The sequence below is a fragment of the Diabrotica undecimpunctata genome, chromosome 3 (assembly GCF_040954645.1).
Source record: "Diabrotica undecimpunctata isolate CICGRU chromosome 3, icDiaUnde3, whole genome shotgun sequence".
Lineage (NCBI taxonomy): Eukaryota > Metazoa > Arthropoda > Insecta > Coleoptera > Chrysomelidae > Diabrotica > Diabrotica undecimpunctata.
Window position 1 is genome coordinate 123515431 of NC_092805.1, and position 6667 is coordinate 123522097.

Consider the following 6667-nt stretch of genomic DNA (forward strand, 5'->3'; position numbering starts at 1 on the left):
TTTTAACGAAGATATTCTATCGTCCAGGGCAGACATCTCAGAAGTGACTTTAGAGATTTCTGAAGAGATGTTAGCAGAAACTTGGCTTTCCAGAGAAGAAATCTCGTTAGAAACTTTGCTTTCTAAAGAAGCGATGTCGCCGGAAACTTTCGAAATATCGCCAGAAACTTTGTTCTCTAATGATGCGATGTCACCAGAAACTTTGGCTACATCACCAGAAACTTTGGCTACATCACCAGAAACTTTGGCTACATCACCAGAAACTTTGGCTACATCACCAGAAACTTTCGAAATCGACGAGAGGACAGCATCTTCAAATATATAAGTCTCTGGATCTAGTCCTTCTTCTAGCAAAGCGTTCTTTAGTCGTTGGACTAACTCAGCCTTTTTTCCGGTAGAAGTTAATTCTCTGTCTTCAAGATGTCTTCTTAAATTAGTCACTGTCAGCTCATAAATCGTCGTCATTTTCACAATTTACAAATATTCACTTGTATTATTATTATAAGTCTAATTTATGTTCGATCTCACTTCTGGCACCATTTGTTGTGAATTTATTAATTGTTATATCTTTAATTTATAATGTCTTTATCAAAAGGTTCTTATCTTAATTTATTAAAAAGCACAATAACTGATATTAGTTTATTTATCACTAAACATACATAATTTATTAAAAAGCGAACGTAACATTTAAATTCGCGAGCGCGTCTTGAGAATTAACTGTTCCTTCCAAATAAAATGTCCTGTTAATATATGCCAGTGCCGTTATCTCGAAAAGTCTTGAGTAGACGGCGGCGAAACGGTAAAGGCAAACTGGATTTTCCGCATCGGTTCGACCTTGTTCTGGAAGGTCTACTCAGGTAAATAGACGCCTCTCGTAAAATCTAAAACATAGGCATGTGAATAAAAACATGTTTACAGGTTAAAACTATGACTCATATTTTTACGTAACACAATCCTTGCACAGGTATGTAAGTACTATTTATATAATTTCTCAAACCGTACATACGTAATGTTGGCACTTTTTGCAGCAAATCTAATAACTCTTTTAGTTACGATATATAATTGTTTTAGCATTTTAATTAACTTGTCCGGAGACCTAAAGATGACCAGAAAATTGAAAATTGTTGTGAGTAAGTCTAAAATTTATTTCTACAAACTTCCTTAAAGAAAATAGTTAGATTTTAAACAAAAAAACAGAATAATAGTTTTATTGTAAAATTATATATTAATATAGGTTTAACATTTAAGTCAAAACTTAAAATAAATAGTTTTAAAACAAGTATTATAATATTAGTTTAATTTTAGCAATCCTAGTTGTTCAATTACCTTCAACTTGTTAGGTAGTTACCAAGACCTTGATATTTATATATTTTAGTTTTTTTTAGTAATGAAGGTATAAAACAAAGCACAAAATTTATCCTTCTTAATTTAAAATATTACTTTTCGTTATTCCAAATTGTTAAAAAAATATTCAAACTGAATTTTAAAATGATAACTTACAAAGTAAATTCGCGTCTGGTTTGGCAATTGCAAGGTTGTTTATTTTTTCCATATACTCGTAATTGAATGTATCAAATTTTTTATAATGTAGTAGTTAAACAGCAAAATCTGATTTTCTATTCAGCACTTAGATTGACAGCAGATTTTATCTATTGCAGTTAAGGTTATTCCGATATATTCTGCAATCAAATTGAGATAATTCCACCAAATGTGTACATAATGAAACATGTGTTTAAAATGAATCGTTCCTTTCGGTATATAAATACTCACAAAAATATTGGACAAATACAAAAACAGAATAAGCTACTAGCGTTTGCCAATATATTCAATAATCTGCAAAATAAAATAAGTGTATACAATAAAAGATGTATGCAATAAAACTTGCATCTGCAGACTTGCCAGAATAGCATCAACTATAAAATACTCCGTTCGGCCATGGGAGTGATAACGCACTGGAAAAATATACTATGTCAAACACATATACTACGGAAAACAAGCAGGAATCTGCTCAAAGTTGTGAGAAGCTTCCTTATTTGACATGTGCTAGTTAAGGGAGTTTAATTAATAATACAAGGAAGAACACAGGGTAGACGGAGTCGCGGAAGAAGACGCATCTCCTGGTTAAACAATTTGAGAGCTTGATTTAACTGCACTTCTGCTGACCTCTTTAGAGCAGCGGTATCGAAAGTGCGAATTGCCATGATGGTTGCCAACCTTCTTAGAGGAGATGGCACATGAAGAAGAAGAAGAAGTTAAGGGACACCTGTATACAATGAGGCCGTTTCATTAAGATCTAAGCTGAGGAGTTTGTAGCAAAGAACTTCAAACAGTGAACCATATTTTTCACGAGCACGAGGTATTAGATCGCAGGCAGCAAACAGTCTTTGAAAACTACTAAGTGATTCCAAATACATATGGTACCCAACCACTAGACCTGTACAACAGCTATACGGAGTATCTCCAGAAGATGCCAACCCCTAGTGTTGGCGAAACGTCGAGAACTAATTTCAGAAGAGAACGGCCTAACAACCCGAACAGACAGTTTAACAGGTTATGTGGGTTTGTTTACGGATGATGTTTGTAGTGATAACTCAAATGCTGTCATTTTTGAGTTGTGTCACTTTTGAAGCAAGGGTGCGATATACCGATTTTATACATAACTTAACTAAGCAGTTAAATTGGGATATATATTTTTAATACTGAAAAAGATTTAAATAATCAAAATATAATAGAATTTGAAATAGAACATCTTTATCAGCGTCTGTTATACCTTGCATTTATAGAAGGTTCAGATTAAGGCAGTTATCTGAATTGTGTTTCGAAACTATTTTACGGATTTAATATCAGATGTCGCTATTGCGTCCGTTTCGAAGCCATTTTATCGTTGCTTCACAAAGACAGGAAAAGATTAATTTTCACGTTGAGAAAGCCTATGAATAACTGTTCTGATGAGCTTTATTAAAGCGAAATACGTATCAACAGATACATAGACTATTTTTGCGTGAAAGGAAATCTTGACTGTCTTTAATTTTATTTTTATAATAGAATTATTTTATTTAATTTTTCAATCGATCCAATTACCAATTACAAAATATTTTGGTTTATTGAACCAGATTAATTAGAGTTATATGTTTATTATCCTTGAAGTGAATATTAATTTGTCATAGCACATTAATTATTACATAACTAGATATGTTATTAAATTTATATTTTTCTTCAAATGATACTCACATATTAGGAAATATATTATATTAAATTGATAATTATAATTAAACTTATTTTACGATATTATTACTATTAAATCGGTAAAAAATCAGCTAATATAATAAAAAAAGATCACACTAGCTGTTCGACTGTGGTGGGCATATTAAGAAAATCAAGTTGGAAAGGGGCACAACTGGAAATAACTTAAAAAGAATTCACAAGCAATTGCGCGGAACATAACACATTCCACAAAACACAAAATTGCGTCATCTTTAGACAATAAAAGTACAGAAAAGGTAAACAAAACTAGAGGAAGTCACTAATCTATCTTGTTTCTTATAATTTTATTGTTGTTGTCTCCCAGGCTATTCACCTAAAGATCCTGTGATTGGGTAATTTAATCATTGTCCACAAGGAAACTAAGTTCCTGTAGTTGGCTGTATACCATATAATAAAAATTTTTCCAAGAAAATCCTTTATAAAAAGGTATATAAAAAACCCAGTCGGGCTATGTTAAAAAGACAAAACGTTTTCGGAATAAGTATTCCATCATCAGTGTCCTAAAATATTTAACCACTTAATTAAAAAGAACATGAAATGATTTAAATTTTGACTAAGGTTAATGTGAAATGTGGTTAATACTTACAATATATTACATGAATGTAGCCACTAAATATGAGGGTAAAAACCCTTTAAAAATTAATATATGAAGTTTAGTTTACATTATGTCGTGTTTACAAATAGGATGGTAAAGTTACCGTTGGATTGGTAACATGGCGACATATGACTCTACATTAAGTTGCAAGTCCTGAGACGGTATGTCTACGAGGACTTTATTAAAGCAACTTATTGAAATGACAATCTTAACAGGTTATGACGGAAGTCATGACAGAGCAGTCAGTGTAACTGTATGTGTCTATTTGAGACAGAAGCCACCGTTAATATATGAAGTAATATATTTAAAATTGTGAAAGTTGAAATAAAATTAAAAAATTATAATATAACAGTATCAACCATCAATGTTGTTTTTTAATCATTGTGTTTTATGGTATAAAATTTTTTAATCATTGTGTTCATGATGAATAATTATTGTGACAGGTACATTCGAGTCATTTTTCATTCTGTCCTTTCATTCCCTCAATCTAGCACAACTCTTCATACTCGTGTTGCTTACTTTGACAATAAAGAAACCCATTACTATATATAAGGAGTCCCTTAATTTCTAGAATTTCCAATACAGTGGGTATTACACCAGAAAAATCATAATTTTCTCTTCTTCTTCTTCTTTGTGTGTATCATCCTTCAAGGACATTGACCATCATCATGGTCCATTTAACTCTATCTCCAGCAGTTCTGAAGAGTTCTATTGCTGTTTTTCCACTCCCCTTTAAATTGTTCAACCAGGACGTGCGTCGTCTCCCTGGTTCTTTTTTTTCCTTCTACTTTCTCTTGTATAACCAATCATATTAACCTATTATTGTCATTTCTTAGTATATAACCAAAGTAGCTTATTTTTCTTTCCTTCATAGTGTTAAGTACTTCTTTTTCTTTTTTTATCTTTCTTAATATATCCGTGTTTAGCGTTGTGTAAATGATATTTTCCACATTCTTCCATATTATCAGATCTTAAATGCGTCGTTTTATTTCAATGCTGCGGTCCCATTGTTTAGTTAGCTTACACCACAAGTAACTGTATCTGGATACTTACTATAAATCTTTTCATTTATAACGTAGATTGTTTCGTCTTTAATCTTTTTGTATACAGAGCCATTAAAAACCACTCTCAGTACTGCATAGTATGATCAAGTAAAATTTGCATCTCTTCTCTGCTGTTCACAACGAGTATTGTATTGCATGTGAGATTATTCACTAGTGTTATTGTTAATTAATATTGCTTCATTACATCCCTTTCATCTCATCATAAACATCTCTTTCAAAAATATATAAAAAACTAGATAGTATCCATCTTTGTCGTACTCCTACTTTTATAGGTATCTCTTGGTCTGCTCGTGTCAGTGATCGTGACTTTTTGGTATCGGTATAAATTTGAATTGATCCTCACATCTTGATCAGCTATTTCTTTGGTTCGTAATATATTTGCAAGCCTTCTGAGTTGTATTTTGTCAAAGTCTTTCTCAAAGCCAACTAGTTGACATCTCGACACCGTTCTATGAATGTTTGTATAGTAAATAATGTCTCTCTATCGCCAAAGCCGTTTTTAAACCCCAGTTTGTTAAGTTTTTTGTAGACACTTTTATCTATCACTCTCAAGAAGACTTTTAAGTCATCTTGAAGGCCATCTTAAGGTCATCTTGAAGGCTGCTAAAATGACCATTTTTTGAGATCGGCGGTTACATCTTCTTCCATAAGCCGGTCCAACACAGATCCCTTTCCGAAACCGAACAAAAATCTGTCTCTTAGGCATACTTTTAGCTCGCTGCCGAACTCACAACCAACTGCTTGTCCCTGTAAGCGTGCAGCTCACTTGCCGATTCTGTTGCGTCTTTCTGAGCATTGTAAAATTTAAATCGCACTGCAAACGAACTCTGTTGGGATTTGAAATACCCGTCCAATGTGGCGAGAAGTAATCCAATCAATTACCTCGGTTATTCTATGAATTAATTGTATTGAAGAAAATTATAATTCATTTCAAAATTTCACCCTGTATTATTTATAATAGACTCTACATGATATAGTTCGTTGAGATCAGGTTGTTAAGGAGCTTTTAAAAACATAAAAATATACAGGGTGTTTCATTTAAAATACAAGGATCACCTTGTACATTCAAATTTATGTTTAAAAAGCGCACATTTAAATTTAAAGGTTAAGGTATCTCAACGTTTTTTATTATTTTCTAAAATAAGGACACAAACAATTTTATTCCATAAGTGGTTTCTGTATATGCATCTTTTTTGTATATTCCAGCTGTTTCTTTAATTTTTCTGTATATGTTAAAGCTGTCATGTTGTTTCTCTAATATTTCCATTTCTGCACATTTTTCTGATAGCCATAATTCCTTTGCGTGATTTTTTCTTTGAATGTTTCATTTACGTTTCTGATAGTCACAATCTCTTCGCTTGATTTTTTGTTTAATTGTTTTATTTATGTTTTTGTATTTTTGTTCGTTTTTATTCTTGTATTTCCTCTTTTTCTCTATCAATGACTTTATTTCTTATGTTATCCATTGTTTGCTTTTAGGGAATGTATCGCCCTCTAGTTACTGTTGTATGGTGTTACTCAGGATCACCTCTAACTCTCCATTTTTCTGTAGCGAATTATGAATATTTTTGTGAAAAACACTTTTTTAAAAAGTGAACTCACAATAAAACTTTTATTTTCGACTTACAACGATTTTAGTAACAACACAATAAATTAAAATCAGACTGAAAATATTGATATTTACATGGTGTTTTTATAATTTTATAATTGCTGATCTTGCTGTCCAATACGTCGCAATTCAATC